The sequence below is a fragment of the Heterocephalus glaber genome, unplaced genomic scaffold, assembly GCF_053883595.1.
Source record: "Heterocephalus glaber isolate CG9 unplaced genomic scaffold, H.glaber_assembly_v1.0 deba00001606, whole genome shotgun sequence".
In the NCBI taxonomy this organism is placed as follows: Eukaryota; Metazoa; Chordata; class Mammalia; order Rodentia; family Bathyergidae; genus Heterocephalus; species Heterocephalus glaber.
In genome coordinates this window covers 13,778,448-13,802,902 of record NW_028258377.1, presented here as the reverse complement: position 1 = coordinate 13,802,902, position 24,455 = coordinate 13,778,448, and the positions used below count along the sequence as shown (strand labels likewise).

Below are 24,455 nucleotides of genomic sequence, written 5' to 3'. Positions count from 1 at the left end.
ATATAAATACAGTAACCACCGTGCGTCTGCAGGTTTCACATTCTCAGATTCAACCAGCTTTGGATTGAAAATATTTGGAGAAAATTTATATTTGTACTGAAAACGTTTTTCTTTGTCATTATTTCCTAAACAATACAGTGTAACAACTATTTATGTAACATTTACATTGTATTAGGTAATATAAGTAATCAAGAGATGATTTAAAGTACATGGAGAGCCAGGGATTTAGCTAAGTGGCACCATGCCTGCCTCGAAAGTGCAAGGTCTTGAATTTGACCCCTGGTAAGAAAACACAAAACAAACAAATAAACAAATAAATAAATAAAGTATATGGGAGGGTGTGGGTAGATTTTGTGCAAACACCATGCCATTTTACATCCTCCAATTTTGGTATCAGTGGGGGATCCTGGAAACAATTCACCACAGATACGGAGGGGTGGCTGTAAAATGATCTCAGAGAGTAATACACACTAAAAAATTAAATTAGTGCTACAGAGCAATAGGGAAAGAAAGTATTAGATAGGTGGTTAGAGAAGGCCTCTTTGAGGAGGTGACAATTGAGCTACAATCCAAATGGCAAGAAGGACTGAGACATGTGAGTAAAGATGATGAGATTCTCAAGCAGTGAAAATAGCAACTATTTTTAAACTTTATTTTAAAAGCAGCTTGTTATAAAATGGAAGTCATCATGGGGGAGTTTCTGACTCAGGGGAGAGTTATTGGTAATAAGACAAGCTTGCTGCCCTGAGGGGCCTTGCAGTCTGTGACAAAAATACAGAAATCCAATGAGCAATCATGTAAAGAAAAGGAAGTTCCTTTGAGTTCTGCTTTGCATGTGTGCATTCATTCAGCAGATGTAATCTATTGTATGTCTGTCACCATGCTATGAGATGGAAATACAGAGAAAAATAAAATACAGAACCAGTTTTGATGAGCATGGTAGCTGAGGATTTATGTATGTAACTAAGTATGGCACAATGTGATAGAAAATCTAGAAGATGGATGTAAAAGCTGAGAGAACCTAGAGATACTGCTGTAGGGGTCAGAAAATTTTCACTGAAAAAAAAAGCACCTTAACTTCCAGATTAAGCATAAGCAGTAAAGAGGAAGAATACTGCAGCCAAATGGAACAAACAACAGATGCTAAGGTACTGGGGTGAGCCTGTTCCAAATGAGCAGCCCTCTGTCCTGGTGAGAACACAGCTGGAAGGAGGTTCTGTGTCTTTGGAAAGATTTCTCTGGGGGCATGGTTGAGGACAGGCAGGAATGGATTACAAGGGGCAGTGAGACCAGTGAGTGGAGTTTGCAACCGAACAGGTAAGTGTAAAACCTGCATTTGTCTATTGCTCACAGAAATAGAGAAAGAGGGAGAGAGAGTTCCAAGGCAGGATGCCCTAGTGACAGACCCCAAAAGTCCCCAAACTTCAAGGCAGAACTGTCTGTAGGGGGAACTCCTCATGTCTCCCTCTCGTTTCCACAGCCACCTCTGCTGCGCCCTCTCCCGTCCCCGCTGCTAGCCCCCGCCTCTTTTCTCAGGAAGCTTGGGTCTCCCGGGGAGCGGGTCTGCCCTTGGGGGAGGCCTCTCGGCTCTGTGCCCTGCAGCTCGGCTGATATTCCGGGCAGACAGAAGAGGGGCTCCGTGCCTCCCGCATGCACATGTGCTAACCCAGGCCGGCGGGAGCGCCTCGGCGGAGGAGTCAAGGAAGAGGGGGAGGGAGAGGCGCGCCAGAATCTCGGTCCCGGGCGCCCTGTTCGGCCGCTGAGGAGCTGCAGCCTCCAACAGGTTCGTAGAACGCGCGCTCGCTCCCTGCTGCTGAGCCGCCACCTCCTCGATGGAGCAGGTTCACTGGAGACCCCAGCCACAGGCCCGGCGCCACGGAGCTCCCCGAGGCGTCTCCCTCCGGCCTCTCCCTCTGTCGGCAGCTCTCGGCTGCCGCTGGCTCCTCCCGGGCGAGGCGAGGGCGCTCTGGGCGCCTTCTCCCTTCAGCACCAGCTCGGGGACAGCTCCCGCGCCCCGCGCTGTCTTGTCCCCGAGTCCGCATAGCACAGGCGGACAGCGGCCACCGGGCGATCTTCTCTCCTCTCTCGGTTCTGGCTCGGTAGCGCGGCCGCCGAGGACAGTCCCTCGCCCCTGAGGGCTGCTCTCCTCGCGTCAGCACCGCGGCGGCGGACAGCTCCCGCCAGCCGCCTGGGTCTGGCAAGCACAACAAAGCCGAGGGGCTGGGGCCTCCGAGGTTTCTTAGGGGTGGGGTGGCTGCATCGATTGGGGGATTTCGGCTTCTCCCAGAGTGGTGACACGGGCGAGCTGGAGACGGGGGCCTAGTCACAGCCGCGCGTCTCCGTCTTGGGTCTGCAGCTCGCCAAGGCCTGGCGGTGCAATGGCGGGTCGCAGCCGGGAGTCCGGAAAGAGGCCGCAAGGGGAGACGGACACCAGAAGAGTCCTGGGCTCCCGTTGGGCGAGCTGGGCCTAGTCTGGGCTGGAAGGGAGGAATATTCTGTCCTCTTTCCTCCCGATCCCCCGCCCCCAGCTCAGGACCACGGACTTGAGAGAGACTAACCCAGATGCCCGCAGCGGGCAGCTGCAAGCACTGACTCTGGCTGTCCCCGAACATCCCTAGAAAGTGTGAGGCTGAGTTTCCGCGGGGGGAGGGGACTGAGAAGCCTCGGAGAAGCCGCGGGAGTGAACGGGGCAGCTACTTGCTCCCCCTCCCTCCTGCCCAGGGTTCCACCCCCACCTCCGGAGAAATCCCAGCCAGCAAGAAAGGGAGGGGTAGGAGGCGACCCGGGCAGCTGGTTGTAAACGCGGCTTAGCTCTAGGAGACTGCAATTAGCAAGAAAAGAGGTTGAGGGAGTCTGCGAAGCTGGGAGGTTCCCAACCGGGGAAGCCAGCTCCGCGGCAGAAAACCAAAGGAGAAAGAGAAACCGCTTCTCTGAGAGCTGAAGCTGGGTCACGTGATCCTCTAGCTCACTGATAGTCTCAAGCGGAGACGGGGAGACCGGGCCCAGGGGGCAAAGGTGATTCGCCCAAGGTCACTCAGCTATTTGGTAGCCTAAAACTTGGGCTCACTAACTCTTGGGACTATTGTATAACATTCAAGGAGAAGTCAGAAAGTCTCAGATGCAAAAAGAGCAGAGTGGTTTCCATTCTGAGTCCGTTCTCAGCTCTGTGACTTACAAGCATATCACCTTGTGCAAGTAATCTCCTGAGACCATCTTCAGCTATAAAAGGGGAATGATAAGATTAATAGTACCCACTTGGGGTGAGGTTACAATGAAATAGCTATGTAGTGAGCTTAGTGCCACGCCTGGCACGTAGTAAATGCTCAAAAAAGGTATCTACCATTAATGTTACCATTGTTTCTGCAAACATGTGCTGTAGACATATCACATGCCAAGCACTGGCTGTGTACTGAAGGCATGGGAAACTGTCCCAATGAAGCAAAAAAGAAAGCACAGGATTGCAATATGGTGTGATAAGTGTCAAGGCTAGTAAACAAGACTGTGCAATTTCAGAGGCAGGAGTGTTGAACTGTGGGGGGAAGAGGAAAAGGACCTCAGACAGATGGAACTGTGTGTAAAGGCCTAGAGGTGTGAAATCACATCCACCAGGTGATGTCACCGTGCCAGAAGGTTCTCAGGATGGGGACTGTGAAATGAAAGTACAGAGAAAGACTGAAGCCAGCCTTCAAAGGGCTTTTATAATAAAATATTTCAAACATATTTTGAAAAATAGAAACAATAGTATAATAAACACCCATGTCCTCATGATCCAGCTTCAGCAGTTGGCCAATCTTGTTTCATCTCTACCTCCCCACTCTCTTCATGCATATCCACATGACCACAGATATACACACTGACTTGTTTTGAAGCAAACCCAACACACTGTATGACTTAATGCCAAAGGATTTTAACATCAGTAACAACTGTTGCCATTCAGATGCTGAACCACCTTGGAAGTCACTAACTCAAATCTTACCCTTTCCTCTTACTCTGTCTGTTCTGAACATTCCTGTCCTTGGTAGAAAATTTTGAGAGATAGGCCACACTGGTGATTAGCCACAGGCATTGGAAAAAACTCCCAGAAAACAAAACAAAGCAAAAGACAAGAGGAATATCGACTCCCAGAAGGTTTAACCAAGCTAGAATTATTTTATTCCACTACCTATACTGGGGCTATAGGCCAGTGATTATTTGAAAAGCAGATCAAAAGACAAATTGAGCCCTAAAAGGAAAAAGCTTTCCTTTCAAAGTAATACAAAGCATGAATTCATTATACAAAGAAGGCTTGAAGTTATGGAAATCATTAATTTGGAAACCATAAAGCCACATTTTACAGATAAAAAAGACAAGAGTCGGGAATAAGGGGGAATTTACCCCCAAGTTCCACAGCACTGAGACCAAAGCCAAGATCTTTGAACTCATAATTTGCAGTTCTTTACAGTTCACCATTTTCCCTAGAAGATTCAGCTTTGGAGTTCTCTGGTCCACATACCACACGGGATGCTATTTCCTTCTCCAGATCAAAGAGGTGATAGGAGAAGGGAAGGAGGGAAAGAAGTGTCTTCTTGGGTCTCAAGAGGATACTCACATATGACAGTTGGCTTTGAGGTCCTTTGACAAAGTTCCCTTCCATATACTTTCAAAGCAAATTGAAGGTAAGGGTAGTGGCCCCTACCTTCCAGTTGATCTCCTTCTGGCCTATCTACTAATATCCTGGCAGGCCCTTTGGTTCTCATTAGCTAAAGGCTCTGCAGTCAGATATTTATATCTCATTTCTGTGGATTTTGCTAGTCCTGTTTTCCTTAACCAGATTCATGTGAAGCCTTCTTTTTCCCATTTATCCCAAATTTGGCCCCACATCCATCTGAGCTACAGCTTACATCTCCTTTGGCATGTTAAATCAATAGTGTTTGGCCCAGGCCCTGGTAAGAATCTGAGATCTTATGCCTTTTTGGAGAGAAAAGTCTCTAGTTACTGATTAAATGTGACAGCTGTGATGGGTATATGTATACCAGTCAGGCTCTGAGGTTCTAACTACACATATCAGTGTTTTCACTTTTCAGGGAAGCCCCTGCCAGCATAATGAGGGAGATAGTCATTCACAAGTTTCCCTAAGTCTCAGAGGGACAAATGAAAACAGGCAAGGAATTCTCAGCATCTCCAGTGAAGGGAGCTCAGAAGAAAGTGACCAATGAAATTGCTTTACTTCAGTAGTATTATGGCAGGCAAGACAAAGGAAGGTGATAAAAATAGTGAACTTCAGTTTATGAAATTATCCCAGCTATTAGCCTGGGATGAGATTGATTTAGATGTATTATATTACATAGGCCTAGTTGAACTGCAATATATAGAATCCCATAGGGACTTGGTGAGTCTCAACTCTTCCTTCAAGACATTTATTCATTGAGTGACTATTCTGTGGCAGGCACTATTCAGGTACTTGTGAACAGCAGAACAAGACACCTCTGATACCTGTTCTCCTGAGGCCTACAGACTCACAGTAGACTTCATCATTAACAACAATTAAAGAGTAAATATGGAAACATAAACAGACAGGCAAGCAAGGAGTCCTTTCTGAAATGGTGACATGGAACAGAGGTCTGAATAAGTGATGTGAGGTTGTGAGGACGAACATTCTAGACAGAGGAATTAGCCCTGGCAGAGGACCTAATGTGAGGATGGACTGTTTGAGGAAAGCCAGTGTGGATGGAGCAAAGTGAGCAAACAGGGGAGTGCCCATAGATAAGGGGCAGGAGGGAGAGCAGGAATAGATCATGCACAGCCTTCTGGGTCAAGATCAAAATTAGGTATTTTAGTCAAAATGCAATGGTTTTAAGCAAATGATAAAACCAGGCTTGGTTTTTTAAACTATTCCTGTGGTTGTTGCATGGAAAATGGATGCTATGAGGGTGCTGGGCTAGGCACAAAGGAGACAGAAAGGGTGAGACATAGTCTTCCCTGGCTTGAGGTACTCAGCATTCAGTTGAGAGAAAATACATAAACAAGAACCACAGTGCCCCATGAGGAGGGCCACCTGGGAAGGGATATAAAAATCATTGTGTGGACACACAGTTGAGAAGTTATGCAGCCCCTAGGGTTGGGGGGGTTGGGGGAGGCTTTGTGGGGGTGGGCAATGGATGTTGAGTTGTATCTGGAAAACGAGAGTCACAGAGGGGTGCAGAGGCATCCAAAAGGCAACAAAGAGAGCAATGAAGTGCACAGTCCAGGAGCAAACCCCAGTCTAGCCATTGAGAAGCTGAGTGGATTTAGGCAAATTATTCAATTCTGTGTGCCTGGATGTCCTCATCCTTAAAACAGGTGATGAGAACCCATTCCTTATTTCAAGCAACTTCTGTGAGGATTGAACAAGTTAAAGCTGATGCAGCACTCAGTCCTGGCACCCATGAACACTGCTAAATGAAAATGGGGTCAAGCAGGGGTGGAAAAGCAGTAAGCATATGCTGAGGAGTGTCAACTGGAGCCCAACTCAAGGGACTTTGAACCCTAGGTCAGAGATGCCCATCCTGCTCTATATGCAATGAGGGGCTTTTAAGCAGGAAGATTAGGAGTAAAGACTAAGATAAAAAGCAAAGGTCCAGAGAAGGAGGGTGCTTCCCCACAGTGGCAGAGCCAGGCAGAACTCACACTCACTCCCCTACTGATCAAGCATCTGTATGAGGGCAAGAACAGTATATATTTTCTTCTGCCATTGCATCCTCTGAGTTGAAGAGAATGCTTAGGATACTCTTAGCAAATATTTGTGGAATAAATATATTGCTGAATCAGTGAACAAATAGGACAGGAAATATCAGAAACCTTGAATATTCTAGGAGGTTGAAGTATTTAGAACAGTGGAGAAATCACTCTCAGTGAAATAGATCAAACATCGAGAAGTGTCATCTTGAGGGTCTCAAGCCCCTCCAAAGCCCAGGTTCTCTTGTGACAAAAGATACCACCACCCATACTTCCCCTGCCACCCCTTCAGTGTGCACCAAGCATTACCGCACAGGGCTCAGGAGTTAATCTTGGTAAAGTGCCTAGAAGATGAAAACCATTCCCCAGACATGCAGCGTGGTAATTGCCAATGCGGAGAAAATGTGTCTCTACATTTGAAAGAGGCAGGTCTTTGTGTTCCACAAAAACCAGCCATTAGAATTCCTGTCTCTGACTCGTCTGGAAGCTATGGCAGCCAGGCAGGCAAGAAGGGTCTTGTAGTTCAAGCAGCAGATGGCAAGAGGATCTCAGCCCCAGCTCTCCGTGCTGAACGCCTACTCAGAGCAGACTTACAGCCAGGCGCTTCTCCATGGGAGAGAGCCCCAGGCCTGGTGCTTCCTAGCTCAGTGATTTTGGGCAAATCTCATCATTTTTCTTAGCTTCAAGTTCATCACCCGTAAAATGGGGATAATATTACTGGGTCAAACTGGGTCATTTTGTCTAGTGACAGGATATGTGCAAATATGCCTTCAATTCTGTCAATAATTCTGTGATGAGAGTTATCATCCCATTTTCCAAATGTGGAGATAGAAGCCCAGGGAATGGCTCACTGAGTCATTAACACTCCCTCACCCCAAGATACCTGTTTGGAGCTGGAAAGACAATGAAGACAAGATAGACAGACAGAGATAGCTTAAATTCTAGTAAGGAGACAGAAAAAAAAAAAAGTAAACATGTAAAATAATTTCACCAGATCCTCTAAATGCTCAGAGGGAAATAAAATGGGGGTGAGAGGTGCCCAGAGTTGTTGAAGATTGTTTCAAAACAGATTTTTAAGGTCATTTAAGACAAGGATTTAAAGAAGAGGCATTGAAACTGACATCTCAACTGGGAAAAAAGGCTAGCTACAGGACAAGCATCCAGCCAGAAGGAACAGAAAGTACAGATGTCCTGGGGCAGGAAAAAGCCAGCCAAGATTGCAGGATAAAAACCAAGTCAGCAAGGGGGAGAGCAGTGGAAAACAAGGGCAGAAAGTTTGCAGGGGCCAGGTCAGAAAAGGCATTGAATGCCGTATGAACTCTATTCGTGAGGTAGAGGGGTGATGTAATCCAAATTATGGTAAAGTCATTTCCCTCAGTCATGCAGCTGGTAAGGGGCTTGATGTGGGGAAGCCCATGTCAGAGTGATCCCATGACTCTTCCTTCAGGCCCACAAGCCCCACTGCCATCTCTAGAGCAGGTCAGCCAAAGGGTAGGCCAAATGATGCATCTGCAGGATTCACCTGCTGGGAACTAAATCCATTAGTCACCGGCTGCCGATGGCCACCGCAATGGCTTGCAGACAGCATCCTAATGCCTTGAGACTGGAGTGGGAGGGAGAAGACAGAGGGCCAGCAGAGGCTGGCATGAGGCCAGTGATAGAGGAACCTGCCCCGGGTGCAAGATTTAAGGAAGTGCTTAAGACCTGAACCATCAAGATACAGTATATGAGATATTTTAAATAAAATTAATGTTAAAAATCTATGATGAATAAAATATCAAAATTTTTAATAAAGAAAAGGAGATGGGTGTAAGGTGAGCCAAATGGGATAAGTCAAATCCAGGGACATCACCTGGGTCAGAGCTGGAACCCAAGCCTGTCTGCTCATGATGAATTGTGAGCAAGAATTAGTTCCTAGGAGAGGCCTTAAAGCCACTGTCTACCCCGCCATGGAGACAGAAGCTGAACCAGGGACACAGTGAGGAGGTGAGATGAGGCTCCAACCTCAGGCACTGTGTGATGTCATGGTGGCCTGCACTCAGCCCCATCCCTTGGGTGCTGTGGGGCTGGAAATAAGGGGCATCATCTCTCAGGCCTGTTTCCCCATTTGTGAACCCAGGACTAAGAAAGCCAACTTCCTATGATTCAATAAAGTCAGATATCCTTTCATGCCTGGCAACTTGAAGCATGGTTCACTAACCCTCATCATCATTACTTGAGTACACATTAGAAATGTGGAGTCTCAGCTGCATCCCAAACCTTCTGGATCAGAATCTGCATCTTAACAAGCCTTCCAGGCAATTGGCATGCACATTAAATCCAGGGAAACAGTTGATTCTTGGCACATAAGAGATGCTTGTTAAATGTTAATGTTGCTTCCCTGCCCACTGAGTGCTCAGATCCTGACTTCAGGCAAGAGGAAAATCTCAAGTTGGAAAGAAAAGTTCCTGAGACAGATCCTTCATTAAATTTTGAATTTAGATTCTGAAGCCAGGGAGTCTGACCATGCTCTTTCTACACTTCTCCATATGGGTCCTCCATTTTGTTCATCTATAAAATGAAAATAAAAATGACAAGTAACTCCTATGGGTTGTTGTGAACATAAACTGAGATGATATTAGGAAAACTCATCTGAATGCCTGGCACGTACTAAGTGTTCAATAAATACTTGCTTTTTTTGCTGATGGTAGCAGTGGTAGTTCAATAAATTGTTACTGAGAACAGCCTGTGTGATTCAATGGAATAAATAACATTTGTATAGCACTTTCCTATTTATAAACTGCTTTAGTTATGTCATTTTAATTGGCTGTCATAACCCTTTGGGTAAGACAACATGAGATATATCCAGTTTACAGAGAAAAAAATCTATCCTTGGGTGAAATGACTTGTCCAAGATAGCCAGGATTTAAATCCCTGGAATCAAATACTGAAACCTGTGTCAGGAATAGAGCATCCCATTTATAACTGTGGAATAAAGACAACGGTCAACTCTAGAAATGGTATTGTCCAAACTTCTTATGTTAGAGAAGGAAAACTGAGGACTGTGCAGGGGGAGAGGCTTGTTCAAGGTCAGACAGAGCATCAGCCAGGAGGTCAGAGCTAAGCTCCCCCCAGGCTAGAATCCTCCCAAGACCCAGACCCACCACTCTCACCTGATTGCTCAGTACTCCGAACAGGCATAGTGGTCAGGAGGCTTTCCAGCTCCACCTTCCCTTCCAGCCCAATCAGAGGAGGAGAGTGCAGAGGCTCGTTTCCAAGGTGAGAGCTGTGTGGTTGCTAGGACACCATTTAGAACCAGTCAGGTAGTTACTGGGGCTGGGGCTGGGGCTGGGCTAGGTCTGGGGCAGGGACCTGCCACAGTGATTTTCTTGGAAGCCGGGACAGGACCTCCAACTCCCCAGGGTGGGCCAGCCAATGAGAGAGTTGATTCCCACAGTCTCTCCCATGCCGCTACACCATCTTGTCCGGGAGACTGAGTCCCCTTCTCCCTCAACTCCACACCTCATCAAGCGCCAGTGTCCACTTTCTTACTCCTCCCATCTTTGCTACCCCTAGGTCTTGCACTAGCACCCCTCCCTGTCCATGGCCTAGCAAATTCCATTCTCCTCTCTTAATGCTTCTAGAGGAGTCTTTCCTGAAGCACAAACCAGAGCCTATTGATGGCTCCGCATCACCCTTAGCTCCTCTAAGGCCCTCAGAAATGAGCCTGACAGTCTGCCAGTCTCCTTTTTCACCTCAAGGCTCTAGCCAAGTCACATTCCTCCAAGTTCCCTGGATAGATCATACTCCCTCTATGTCTTTGCATAGGCAGTTTTTTCTACTGGAATGTGCTTCCCACTCCACTGTCCGCTTGTCTAACTGACCTTCTTGGGAAAACCCTTCCAGTTACTCCTGGCTAAGTGAAGCACCTTTGGCAAAACTGCCATAGGGTGGAGTCACACTGCATTTAACTGTCCCTATTAGGCTGTGAGCTTTTTACATTTCATCCTTAGAGTAAGACAGGAGACCCAGGTTCCAACTGTGAAAGATCAAGCCCTTATTGAGGCTCCTTTCCATACTCTGTGTGACAGGAATTATGACAGTGGCCTTTCCAGGGTAATGAGAGTGTTAGAGATAGTGGTTATGAAGGGCCAGAAATATGGCAAATGCACTGAAAGGGGTCCCTCCCCACACAAACAGGATAACTGTTGTGTGAGAGGATAACATGTGTAGAATGCCTCCCACCCAAGTAAAGTCATAACCTGAGAGTTAACGCTTTAGATTCCCATAAGATCCCAAACCTAAATCATCCTAACATGCTCTCTGACCATCATTCATTCATTCACAAAAGTTTCCTAAGCACCTACTATGTGCCAGCAATATACTAGCTGTTTAGAACTCAGCAATACCAGTATGTTAATGTTAAACATTTAATGGCACCCTCTATTTCTCTTGTCTTGCCTTCTCAACAGACACCTGACCCTGCACATAGGTGACCCTGTCCAAGGACAGGGAAGTTACCATGTGCACTGAGATGCTGGGCAGACAGCAGGCTCCACCCCACAGACACCCTCCCTCCTCAATTCCCCACTCCAGCTCATCAGAAAACAGTAATTCTGCCCTTTCCAATCCAGCTGTGAATTTTAAATTCGAATACTGTCAGCTCCCTGAGAGTAGGAATCGTGCCTGCCCTTTTCACTGCTGTGTCACTAGCAGTTAGAATATGGCCTGGCACAGTCATTCACCCACTTAGTCACTCACTCATTCATTCACTTGCTCAACAGATACTTAACAAGTTCTTCTAAGTGCCAGGCTCAGGGAACCACCAGGCGCTGCCTCAGGGACCTCTTATTCTGGCAATGGGGTGGGGAGCTGAGGTTGTGAGTGGATTATAATGCCATGGAGAAAGTTAAGCATGGTAACAGGGTGGAGACTGAGGGGTCATATTGTTGTTACCCAAAGTGGTCTACAAGACTGATGGTGACATAAAGGCCTGGAGCTAGCCATCTATGTTGGAATCCCTGCTTTTTCACATACTGTCCCCGTGACCTGGGCAGCTGTTCATTCTTCTGAACTGCAGTCCCCTCCTCTGTAAATAAAACAATAATATCTGCTCCCCTGGACAACCATGAACAGACTATGGTTACTGAAAAAAGGATACAGTCAGGAAAGGATGAAAGGACGTAACTGAGGGATCAGGGAGTCAGCACACATTGCAGGCCCTTTCTGTGGCCTTGACCTTATTGCTCAGCTCAGAGAGGCTCTGGCTGCAACAGAGACTGGGAGCTGGGGTGGGGAGAGATAGGATTTTGGGTTCAGATCCCAGCTCTGCACCTGCCTCCATGTGATCTTGATCAGATGGTTTTTCCCTGTCTGTGCCCATCTTCTCACCTAGAAAATGATGATGGAAATTTGACCTCACTAATCCCCTGTAAGTGAAAGCAAATCTAGCAAACTTGTCCTGCAATGCAGTCAACAAATACTGGCCAGATGCCCACATTCTATAGGCCCCATGCAAGTTATGGAATGAGTCAACCCCTTGCCTCTTTTTTTTTCCTTTTTCTTTTTTCCAGTACCGGGGAGCGAACTCAGGACCTTGCGTTTGCAAGGCAGGTGAGGTGCCACTGAGCTAAATCCCCAGCCCTAACCCTTGCCTCTTAAAGAATGTTCGATGCCCCCTAGAATATAGCAAAGAAGATAACAAATTTGAGAGGCTACAGTGTAACAGATATCTTCACAGACACAATCTTATTTAACAATAATAATAAGCAACACTTTTATAGCGCTTAGTGTAGGAGGTTGGTACTATCAAAAGCCCCATTTTGTAGATGAGGAGACTGAGGGTCAGAAAGATGGATGTCCCCAGAGTCTAACTGAAAAACAGATATGATTGACAATAAAGCCTGTCCATTGACATTGCTCAGAAAACATGTTAAAGTCCTAAAAACAGTGTGGCCAGTGGTACAGTGCAATGAGCAAGATGGACAAAATGGAAAACTGCTGTCAGATGAGGTAAGTTGGGACCAGGAACTGGGTTTGAAACCATACAGGGGCCCATCCTGCCCAGACTCTTGCTAGAATGAGGAGGAGAAGTGGAAACCTTGAGAGTGGTGTGGACACACTTTCACAGAACCTGGGCTTCCAGCCCCACTCAGGAAGACAACTCCAGCAGCTCTCTCCTCACCTCAGAATCCTCTCTTCCTCAGGAAGTTGAACATCTCTGACATGCTGTCTGCTCTGCTCAGTGACTGAAGGCTCCAGTACTCCAGCTCAACCAGGAAGCAAAGGTAAGAGTGCTGCCCAGGGTCAAACCCATGGGTGATGTTCAGCGAGCCCCACCCCCCACTCCAGGGGCTCCAATCAAGATTGTCATGGTAACATTTCCCCCTCTGCGATCGACAATGATACTCCTGAGTTGGAATGTGATGGGTCAATTTGGTGATATGGCAAAACAATGTTAGACTGAATCTTCAGAGTCATTACAACAGAAAAGTTGTTCGTTTTTTCTGGTGCATTATCTTACTCCATGTTCCCCTCAAAAAACTGAGGTAGATATTGTTATCTCCAGTTACAGATGAGGAAACTGAAGCTCAGAGATGAGAAAGAACTTGCCCAAAGAGATCTAGCTGGTAGGTAGCTGAGGCTGAATTCCGACCTACGTTTTCTTATCTGTGGCCCCATGGCCTATGCACACTGTAGGTGCTTGGCACATTCTTGATTAATGAATGAGCTAATTGGTGAGGTGTCCAAGATGAATAGCAAAGCAAGGCTGGACTAGAACCTGGCTCTCTAGTCATACCCAGATCCTATGCTCTTTCTTCTGTATCACACCCTTTTACATTGATGCTCAGCACCCCGACCCCCTCCCACCCCATCCCAGGATCTCAAGCATCTTGAGTGTCCATTACCCAGTCCTGCTGCAGACAGAGGGACAAAGTACAGAGCAATCAACCTCAGTTCCTCTTCCATGTGGCTGGCCAAGCTCAGATCATACCCAGCATCACTTCATCCACATTGTCTCTTCCCCACCACCCACTACCAGTAATCCAATGTGCATAGTTGTAAACTTGTTTCTTTAAATAAACAGTCTCGAGTTTCATACCAAATAGTCTTTTAAGAGGAGGAACGTCTCCAGGCCACCTCGTATTTAGCATACAGTGAGCCACATATTTGCACAGAGAGAGTGTGTGTGGATATAGAGATCGCTTGATCGCTATAGATATCATTGCTCATCCAGATGGGAGCTATTTATGATGCTGAGTCATTCGCAACGAATGCCACTGAGGAATTCCAGGCTGGGCTCTGAGCCCCAGCATCACAGACCTCATGGCTCTCTGCCTTGTTGTCACTGTTCACAAGTGAGACAGAGAGAGAGAGAGAGAGAGAGAGAGAGAGAGAGAGAGAGAGAGAGAGAGAGAGAGAAGTTCCCTATCACAGTGCAGGGACAGAGGGGGACATTTTGGCCAAAAAATGAAGATTCTCCATAACCAGTTCTTATTTCAAGCCATTATCCTCCATCCAGAATACTCTACTTTACAGGTCATCTAATGCAACTCCTTCACTGTATAGGAGAGAAAACTGACACCCAGAAAGACTACCTCAGTGTCACCCACAGAGTCAGGGACAGAGCTGGTACTAGAGTTCAAACCTGATTGCTATCTGAGCCTCTTTCCAGCCCCCCAGCCATTTTCTTCAGTTTTATTTCCAATATCTTTGCACTTCATTCATTTGAGGAGTTTCCTGTCCTCTACAAACTTAGAGATGTCACTGAGTACTTCCTTCCAAGGGCTTCTCCAGGACACGAATTGGGTCCCTCTTGTTTTGGTACCCCAGCCCATGTTATTTTGGGACCTGCACACACTGGGTGCTCAACGCATGTGTACTGGGCATTACATAAAACCAAACTCAGTCCCAATTCTGAATACCCTGGCTCTCCATTGGAAAAAGCACCCATTTATCTCCACCCTCTTTCTTGTCTCTGAGCCAGTTCTCTATCCATGCAAAAATAGACTCCCTCCCACATGCCACCCACCTCTATCCAATTCCATAATGAATCAATTTTATTAATAGGCTTTGGGATAGGAACGGCAAAGGCTTTTTGTGAAAGTCACTCTTTATCTCTCTATATAGTTCACTTCTCAAAGAATTCTAATAAACAAGTCAGGTGGGATTTGGCCTTACATAAAGTATTCATTAATCCACTCTTTCCCTTCATATAGAATGTGTTTGTTTAAGTATTCAGTGATCTCTATCCTTTATTATAGATTCTATTCAATTGTTGTAAGAGACAGTGAGATGCAATGCAAAGAGCACCGGCTTTGGAATTATAGCTGGGCTAAATTCTAGTTCTGCATCTAGAATTGCTACATTCTATATGTAATAATTGTGTGATCAGAGAATTGTGTAATGTCACTCTCACAGAGAATTCAATGTTATCATGCCTGTAAGGTGCCTGACCCACATAGTAACTGCTCAGTGCATATCTGTGACTAAATAAACTAATGGGTTGTGACACAGTGAACGAGATCCAAAAAGATGAGGGACCAAGTGCTCTGAAATCTGAGTTGTTAAGGTCATACCAGGAGGATGGTCTGAGAAGTCTTGGGAAGCAGGCCGAAGGGATTAGGTGCTGGATGGGCAGTTTCCAGGCTAGAAAAAGAGATTCTTTCTCCACCTCCTTGTACAAGGAAAAGGTTGCCTCAGCTCAAGGGAAAATTTGAGTGTGTAATCTAGGTTCAAAGCAAAAATATTCCTTGAGAGATAAGAATGTGTCTTGTTAGCCAGGGATGGTAGCACAAACCTATAATCTTAGCACTCCTGGAGGCTAAGGCAGAAGGATCACAAGTTAGAGCCCAACGTTGGCAACTTAATGAGACTCAAATTTTTTTTTAAATGTAGGAGTTGGAGGGGTATTGGGGATATAGCTCAGCATGATGGCCCTAAGTTCAATCTCCAGTACCAGAAAAAAAGTGTCTTCTTAATTGTTGTACTCTGCTCCCCCTATCCAACTATAGCCTGGCTAAGTGACATATAGGCAAAGAAGTATAGAGTTAGTATGCAATAAATTGACTTCACTTGAGTTGACTCAACTTAACTGAAGGCTTGGTAGAGTTGATCTGGTTGCTTGACTTCAATTGATCTGGGTAATTTTGGACCCAGCTCTCAGACCTACGGAGAGAGAAGCTTCCTGGAACTTGGGCTTAGCTAAGACCACATCCTGTTAAACAGAGAGGACCTCACAGGTGATGATCTTGGGGACATTTAAGGGTCTTCCAAAGATAGAGGCATCTCAGAGGGGACCTGGCTGATAGCCAGGACTGTGGGAAAAGGGTAGCCATCTTGGCTTGGTTAGAGAGTATCACAGGCAGAATATCCACTGAGAATCTTCAAACCTTATTGGAATTCTGCTGGAATCTTACCTCTATTTTAAGGGAATAGGTTCCTTTCGTCCGGGCATGGAAGGGCCACTTGGAGCTATCCAGTTCAGAGGGAGGATGGCCTCTAGTTTAAGGAGTTAAAATACACTCAACAATAAGGAGAGAAGCAGGTTGAGGCCAGGAGCCAGGCAGAGCTTTGTACTGCAGATGCTTGGATAGTTGGCAATTGATGCTCCTGTTGGAGTGAGGATTTGCATGTTTGAGTGAGGTATGATTCCAACTCCAGACTTATATTACATACCATTTTGCTGAAGGGAACAGTTGCTTAAGAGCCACAGTGTGGGATCTGGTTAAGACCTCTGGCATCATAATGTGGAGGGTATATTACACCACCAGGGCCTTTGATCTGGCCTCTCTTGGTCATTTCCCATTGCAGAATGCCTCCAGGCACCTGAGAAAGACAGGAAGTGAAGCAACAAATGGGTTTCATGTGAGCAGGAGTGCTCCACACTGTTCTGGAGTCTGGGTCTGATTCCCACACTGGTGTGGGAACCCATGAAAAAAAATCTATTCCTCTCAGTCCCTCTTTGTACCCTCTAAAAACCTGGGTACAGTTTAGGTGTCAGCATTTGATGAATGAATGAGGTCAAAGCAAGGTTTAGAAAGCCAGTGAAATATTTCAAGATGGCAAGTGGAAAATTTCAAGATATCAAGATGGCCAAGGTCCAAAAACAAAAATGCCAGCCAAAAAGGATAGCAGAGACCAAGATCCCCCTCAGGAGTTTGGCTCCCAGGGAAAATTGAACTAAATAAAGTTGAGGAATAGAGTGGTAAGCTGTAGGTTTAGAATAACGTACTTCAGAGTCCCACACTTCTCAGAAAGGTTCTTGAGAGCCATTAATAGATGGGCTTGTAGAAAGAAGCCTCCAGAGAAGCAGCTCTGGACTGCCCAACTCCACTTCAATCACAAAAGCTCAGCGGTTGTTTGTTTTATACATTGAATTTCCACATGTAGTTTTATTTTTTTTCCATTAAGTTTATTGGTACATTTTAGGTATAAAATACAGTTACAGTCATCATTGGGATCTTGTACCATTACATGAGTATCTTGGTTTTATTTTTTCCCTTTCCCTTGCCCTCCCTTCATCCCCTCCTCCCTTCTCTATTTGCAAAGACTTTGTTTCCATTGTTTTCCTTTTCTCATATTTTTTCTTTTCCTTTCTTTCCTGTCCCCTACCCCTCCCCTTTCCCTGCTCCTTTAGACCTTTTCTTCCTATTACATAATATCAATTATACATTTTTAAAATTACAATATCAAGATCTAGGAGACATTACCACAGGTTTTACAGAATTTAAAAGGATATAGAAAGCATATTACAAAAATCTTCTTTGAAATAAATTTGATAACTTTTATGAAGTACCTTGGAAGACAAATTAATGAAACTGACTCTGGAGGAAATATAAAATTTGAATAGCACCTATTAAAGAAAGTATATTCCTAGCTTGTAAACCTACCCATACAACAACAACAGGCTATTCCAATGATCTATATGTCTTTCCTTACACCAACACTGCCTTGATTACTGTAGCTTTAGAGGAAGTCTTAAAATTAGGTACTAAATGTCTTGCAACACTGGTTTTTTTTTCTTTTTCTTTTTACTTTTCTAGGTCCTTTGTACTCCTACATAACTTTTAAATTTCAATATCCAATTCTTCATTTATAGCAACTATACATAGATCGGAATTTTTATATGTACCTTGTGTTTTCTAATCCTGCTAAATTCAAATACAAGTTCTAGGGGCTCCTAGAGATTTCTTAGTATTTTCTCTGTAGATGATCATTTCATCTACATATAAAGATTTTACTTCTACCTTGCCAATCCTATGCTATTTGTTTATTTTTATTGCCAGACTATTTTGGTTTGGGCCTATGTTTCAAAGTTTAATAGACAGATGAAGAGTAGGCATATCTGCCCTTGTTCCCCACCTTAGGGAGAAAGCATTGTACCTTCTCCATTCACATAAGGTATTTTTGCTGGAAGTATGGAGTACATGTCTTTGACCTGTTGAGAAGGTTCTGTTCTACTTCTAGTCTCCTGATAGCTTTTACCAAGAACAGCTGTAGAATTTAGTCCAATACTTTTTCTCCAACTAGTGACAGGATCATATGGCTTTTTCCTTTCCTCTGTTAAAATGATGACTTTTGGGGGTGGATCTTCCAATGCTAAACCAACACTGCCATCCCTATAATAAAACCACTTTCTACATACTGCCAGATCTGACTTCTAATAGTTTGTTTTGTTAAACAAATTTTTATCTATGTTCATACTTTTTTCTTCTATCATCTTTATCCAGTTTTAGTATTAGCACAATGTTGATTTCCTAAAATGAAGGGAGAAGTGTTCCTTCTTTTTCCTGCTTTAAATGTTTGATATAATTTATCCGTAATTTTATTTTTAAAGGACTCTTTGGATTTTAAAAAAATGCATTTGAAATGCATTGGTGTTGAAATAGTCTAGGCAGTTGGAGATGAAGTGTCTGGATCCAAATCCCACCCTCATCCCTTTCGGATGGGACCTCAGGCAAGTGACATTTTGAGCCTCTTAAGTTCTTATCCATGAGCCATCCTCCTAAGATATATGAGGATTAGTTACAATGTTGCAGTATTTCCTAGAGGTTGGCATTTGTATGATTGATGCAATGTAAGATGATTTTTGGTGATATGCAGATGAACATTTATTATTTTAATAGCTCAAAGTTGATGCATGTTAGAAATATATAACCCACACATGAAATTCTGTGATTTATGGGAATAATATAGCATTTTGTTGGAAAATAAAATTGTGTGTTGTTTTAAAAAGCAAATCAATTTAAAGAGAAATACTAAATAAATGAATACTACCAATCAGAAAGATATTATGAAAGTGGCACATGAGTGACTGAAGTTTGGAGAAATTTGAGACAAAAAATGTAAAATATCAAATCACGGTATCTGTCACTTAGGATGGGATCAAAAAATGTCAGTTCTTATATCTTCTTCACTTCATGTTGTTGACACATCTGGACTTAGGACCAAGCTCATTCACTGGGGCAGAGCAGGTGCCCAGGCCCGGTTGCCCTGGAACACAATATAAGGTGGGCCTGGGCAGGTAGCAGTGGATGGAGTCCAGCTGGGCAGTAGCAGTCAGATCTGGTCAGGTAGCTGACCACAAGCTCTTGAAGCTGGGAGAGGCTGCTGAGGGCGGCATTTCCCACAAAGTGGGCATAAACTTTCAGTGGTACCAAGAGACAATTTTAAGAGTTATTCAGCACCAATTGAATTCTACTGGGGGAGTTGCTTCCTTTTCTGTTGATTACCTCAAAGAGAAAGTCTCAATTAAAGATGAACCTCTCCCTAATACCTAAAACTTGTTGATCTTCCTTTTTAACAGAGGCTCAGCCTTTAGCTGGCAACAGTGTCTAGCTGGAATTGAATAATATGCTTTAATTTCCTACCTATGTATTTTTTTGCTGTTGCCTTCCTTTTATAGAACATGATACAAATGCTCTGACTTATAATAATACAATTTATAATTTTTCAACTGTACTATGACACAAAAGCAAAATGTGTTCAGTAAAAATCATATTCAGGGACTAGGGGTATAGTTGAGTGGTAGAGAGCTTGTCAAGGCCTGGGTTTAATCCCCAGTACCACAGAAACAAAGCAAATAAAACAACATACTTTGAATTTTGAACTTGGATCCTTTCCAGGGGTGACAATATGCTGAATGATCCTCTCTAGAAACACTAGGCAGTGGCAGCAAGCGCAGCTCCCAGTCAACTACCCACTAGCCAGAGAAAACAACTTGACAGTGTGCAATGCACTGTGTTGCTAAACGAGAATTAAATGCATTTTTACTTATTACATTTTCAACTTATAAGGGGTTTATCAGGCATAACTCTGATGGTAAATCTTGATTGGCAAGTTTGTTGGCTTAAGAGATGCCTAGGTTAGTGAAGCACACTTCTGGGTGTGTCTGGGTAGGTCATGGAAGCGTAACCCTGGGCACTATATCTGGCCCCTGGCCTCTTCCTTTCTGGTTCTTGCCTTGCTTTCTGTTTCCTGGATGCCATGAATTGAGCAACTTTCCTTTACCATACCCTTCTGTCATATGTTTCTGCCTTGGAGCCAGATAACCATGGACTGAAGGCCAAAATAAACCTTTCCTCCTTTAAATTGTGTGTATCAGGTACTTTGCCTACAGTGACAGACAGGCGACGAATGCAACAACCCTATCATAAGCCAAGGAGCAGCTGTAGTAGTTTCCTGTTAGTGAGAATGATTCCATGTTCCCTTTTTAAATATACATGTAAATGGTTAAAAAGTGACTCTCTTACTCTTGTTAAATATAAAGTAGTACAAGCCAGATGTACACAGGGAAAAAGACAAAGGTGATCCTCACCTGAGGGAAAAGCTAACCTGGTGGCAGCAGTGCAGGGGACTCCAGGGCCCACAGTGGGCCCATAAACAGAGATTCCTGCAGGCCCCACCACAGCCTGTGGGGCAAGCCTGGTTTTTGGAAGGGCAAAGGAGACCCCACCCTAGGAAGGAGCAAGATTGCATGGCAGGTAATTCAGAGCTTTTTGACTGAGCCAGCAACCCAGTGACCTGGCCAGAGGCTTGACAGGACCTGGGTTGCTGCCAGAAGTTAGATGTGGAAAAAGTCCCAGGCGTCTAGTTTCTAGCAAGGCTGGGCTTGCAAAGGCTGGTCCAGTGGCTCTAGCAGAGGTGGGCAGCTGAAGGATCAAAAAGAGGTAGCCTGGCCCAGCATGGCATTCAGAGGAATCAGGTGTGAATCCCAACTGTTCACAGTAGCCCTTGAGAGGGGCTGTGTCTGAGTTAAACTACACTGATAAGAGAAAGTAAGTCTGCCACACCCATACAATGAAGGGGGTTACTGAGAGGTTAACAGCTTATCTCTAAAACTGAAGGAAAAGTTGGCCATCAACCTCAGGAAAAGCTGGGAACCAAGGCAGCACCAGGGTTCTGCAAGCAGGACCTGAGGCACCTCTAAGATGCATCGGCCACAACTAGTTTTTTCCTCCTGGCATCACTCCACTCAGGATTCACAGTCCCGGAGGGAGCCAGTAGACCTGGCCTGTATCCTCCTCTAGGCCAGCAGGAAGCATGAGAGCTTGACTAGATTGCCTTCCGGATAACACACTGAGGAACAGTGGCTCTCACAAAGGCACGCAACAGGCTGTGACTGGAAGGGAAAGGCACTCTAGGCAGCTCACAACACCACAGGTCTACTTAAAGGAGCCAAGGGAGCCCCCAGGCAATGTGATTCCCTGGCCCTGAGTCTCTGGGAGAGTTCTTGGGGCCTCCTTTCTCCCACTTTGGTTAAGCCAGGGTCACCATCACAGTCTGGCCAGTTCTCAGCTGTCTGTGAGTCAGGGTCCCCTCAGGGCTCCAGGGAGGGGCTAGGAGCCCTGGGGGAAGGAGGCTGGCTGGACAAGTGTGGTCTGTGCCTCAGGGCTGAACGAGGTCTACAGGGCTGAAGAAGTCTAAAGACAGTTGACTCGCTCAGGGGTTAAAGACCCCACCACCTGCAGGGGAGACTCCAACCAATGCATGAGGAGACTGTGGTAGCCTGGAATATGTATGCCTGTCTACATGGCAGCCCCCGACAGCTCCAGCCAATTGTTACCACACAGGTAGGTGGCCCCAGTGGTAACAGATATTCTGCAATTTTTAAAAAACTAAATAGTTTTTAAAAACTATTTATATTTGTTAGTACCTGTTTGCAGTACATAATGATCACACTCATTGTGGGGAGTTGGTACATGTACAGTACACAGCTTAATTCTCTCTTCACCCTCTTTCCTTCTCCTCCTTCCCACCAATCTCTTGCAAAAGATTGGGGCACTTTTCCCAGGAGCCTCCAGCTGAATCAACACTAGAATGTGTGATCTGGTGTTACAGAAGATTTAGCTCTCTGTTTTCTATTATGTATCTTATTTTGCTCTTCATTTATATTTTAGGTTTGTCATCTAAGAGAAATTATAAGCTATTTAAGTTTATGTGTCTGATTTATTTCACTTAACATTATGGTCTCAATGTGCATCCATTTTCCTACAAATGACTCAACTTTTAAAAAGTGAATCCTCAAATCCAAATTTTTAGGGGAAATAACTCTTTTTAAGTATTGTCAGCTTTAATATTATGGTGACCGAAGAATATATACCACCAGTGTGTAGCTGCTGGACTAACTTCTATTCATGCACTACAACTTAGCCGAAACACCACTTCCTCCAAGAAGGCTTTTGTGACTTACCCCTGTAGGGGGCCCCAAGCCAGCCAGGGCACAGTGTTCACAGTAATAATGGACAGTTCATGGTCAAAGCAGTAGAAGCTCTTAATTTGCGTATTTAACTAAAGATATCCTGAAAAGTGGGAAGGGCAAGAAGAAAATTTCATTAACCTGAGATTTTACTTTTCCTTGTTTTTCCAATGTAAACACAAGGAAATGGAAATCGAGTTGATAGAAAATAGAGGTCAAATGCCAATGAGCAAATCATTTACATCGTTTACATTGAAATTGCCACCTGGTCCCCTTGTCTCATTTGAGGTCCACAGTGACCCGGGAGGAACTATAGCTGTTCAAAGCCTTCTCTTCTGTGATCAGATGCCTGTGTACTCAGGGACCCTGCACTCGCTACACCGTCTTAGCCCAAACATGGCTGATGGCAGGTCAAAGAGTGCCACCCCGGGAGTTCCAGGATATTTGCCATGCCCTCCTCAGGCTGGGTGTGATGTAACTGCCTTGGGATAGAATCTTGGATCCTGATTCAAATCTTGGATCCTAGAACAAAGAGGACAAGTTGAGAAGCCAGAAAGTCTTGAGTTCAATTTCCGGCTCCTCCTTAGTAAGTCAAATTCTCAGGAAGATCCTTTACCCCTTGAGTTTTAGTTTTATCATCTCTAAAATAAGGACAATGACAATAATTTTCTCCCAGAACAATTGTGCAAAGTTTAGAGACTACACATTTAAAGATCTGATTCACAGTAGGACCTCAAATGATGTCATTTGTCTTCCTTTCCCCCATTGGGTTGGAGGGACTGAGTCTAACCTCTCACCAGCAGCACTTCTAACTGTAGTCAGCCAACTCTCATTTCCATACCTTTGATGACTACTCCCCATCTCACACCTCCCAAGCATCCTGTTCCATTTTTTAACCATTCCCATTGTGTTTGTAATGAGAGGATCTGATGTCGCTAGGAACAAATCCTTGAGGAAAAGAGACCCAACTCCTTCTCTCTGACTGACCAGTCACTACACTGTCCTGGGGACCCGAGGGCAGTGAGGATGGGATCAGGATAAGGGAACATGTGTCTACTTGCAGTTCACAAAGAGAAAGTAGAGAAATCCATCCTATAGGAAACAGGATAAGGACTAGGGTATTAATCCCAAGGAAATGTCACAAGTGATATTACTACATGAGGCCTTGGGTGTCTTGCTGTCCCCCCCACCAACAGCCTGGTCCCCCTCTCAGGCCCCTGGGCTCCCTGGCACTGCCAGCTGCGGGCCAGGATCCACACTGCAGAGATGTGCACTCAGTGAACACTCATGTGCTCTCACCTGTTTTTCTAGCCTATAGTAGGGAGACAGACCATTGACTAGTTAGGGCCAGTGTAAAAGAATCAAAGTGTCTGGAAGACAAGATAATGCTGGAGGTTCACCTGAAATCAAATGTGGGGCACTCAGAAGGGGCAAATAGCCAAAAGTAAGAATGAGCTTTCCTCCGTTCATTCTGCAAACAGTCACCATGCTAAGCAGGGGCTACAGAGAAATGAATCAGACACTGGCTCTGATCACGGAGTAGTGACATACATGTAGACAATGATAGTAAAACCATATGGGAACCACTGAGATAAAAAAATAAGTGTATGATGGTGGTGGTGGTGGTGGAGCTCAGAGGGCGGTATTCAGGGAAGGATGTGGAGGCACACACAATGGGAAGAGAGGAGACTCTGGGCAGAGAGATGCCTGGGCATAGGCACAGAGGTGAGAGGCAGCCTGGTAAGTGGGAGACCTATCCACTGCCCCATGTTGCTTGGGGCAGGGAGCCAGGACAGGTGGGCCCAACCAGGCCACAAAGGGCCTTAAATGACAGCCACCAAGCTGGGATCCTCTCCCAGGATAGGAGGGAGCCATGGAAGAGGGTATTTTTTGTTTTTGAGTTTCTTTTTTATTCAGAAAAAATAATTATTGAGACCTGCATTCATAAAATGTTCATATTATAAGTTTACATTTCAGTGAATTTTCAGAGGGAACATATCTATGTAACCCACCCCAGTTCAAGAAACAGACTTATCAGCATCATAGAAAGCCCATCTTCCTGCGAAATGTGCCATTATCCTGA

General features: G+C 45.0%; 1 protein-coding gene across 2 annotated transcripts in view; it reads left to right on the top strand.

Moving 5' to 3' along the window:
• The first annotated feature begins 1,186 nt into the window (after positions 1-1,186).
• The window catches only part of Cplx2 (complexin 2), an 85,755-nt gene continuing 62,486 nt past the window's right edge, over positions 1,187-24,455 (top strand). The window contains exons 1-2 of one of the 2 annotated variants that reach the window (XM_004836352.4): positions 1,187-1,317; positions 12,879-12,959. The gene's annotated coding sequence lies outside the window, so the exon portion shown is untranslated. Of the gene's footprint in view, positions 1,318-1,616; positions 1,784-12,878; positions 12,960-24,455 lie in introns of those variants that run through there. The other variant, XM_004836351.4, reaches the window with a different exon arrangement.